This window comes from Frankliniella occidentalis, unplaced genomic scaffold (genome assembly GCF_000697945.3).
Source record: "Frankliniella occidentalis isolate FOCC.00 unplaced genomic scaffold, Focc_3.1 Scaffold40, whole genome shotgun sequence".
Taxonomy (NCBI): domain Eukaryota; kingdom Metazoa; phylum Arthropoda; class Insecta; order Thysanoptera; family Thripidae; genus Frankliniella; species Frankliniella occidentalis.
The window spans coordinates 1,067,652-1,068,413 of NW_026267170.1; positions in this window are offsets into that span (position 1 = coordinate 1,067,652).

The following is a 762-nucleotide window of genomic DNA, read 5'->3' on the forward strand; positions in this document are numbered from 1 at the left end:
ATTTTTACTACAACAGCAAAAGGTGAAGACCCGACCTTTGCTATTTTAGCAAACGGGCCTCACAAACCATTGTCCTCAGTATTTTTCGTCACATGACGCTCAGGCGCGCTGCTGAGCGGTACGAAATCTGATATGTGTCGTTCCACATTATGTGTTTCGCAGTGTACTCAGATTTTCCGGAGTTGCCGTATTTCTTGTGCTGCAAGACGTATTACTTGATACGGTCCTAGTTTCTGCGCAGCTGCGGGTTAGTGACAATGTTACTTCACAAGTTCCAGCCGATTTCATGGCTTATTTCGTACGTAATCTGACGACTGGAAGACACAGCAGCGGAGCGCTGGTTGTTTGCATCCAGAGCTGCTCTCACGATTGTAAGTAAATCGTTAATTAACAATGATCGTCATCCTCGCAAAATGGTCCATATCACATAACTGGCTGAGCGTTATCGAAAAAGTTTCATTCTGTTTGTTTACGCCACATCAAACAGTTTCCCGTGAAGTTGCCTGTTATTTACGAGGAAAATTTATGCTTTTCTAAGGTGCATCCGCAGAGCACAAGTTGGCGAATTTTCGCGTTAAAATAATTTCGTATTTGTGATGGCTTGTGAGCCTTGCAAGTAGACATGAAGTTGGCCCGTCTTCAGAATTGTTTTTTAACCAGAAAGGCGTCAAAATTCTTGCAAATACGCATATTTCCTCAAAAGTACCTTCTAACCTAAAAATATGAGGCGGGTAAAGCGCAATGGGAAGTGCTTTACCGAAT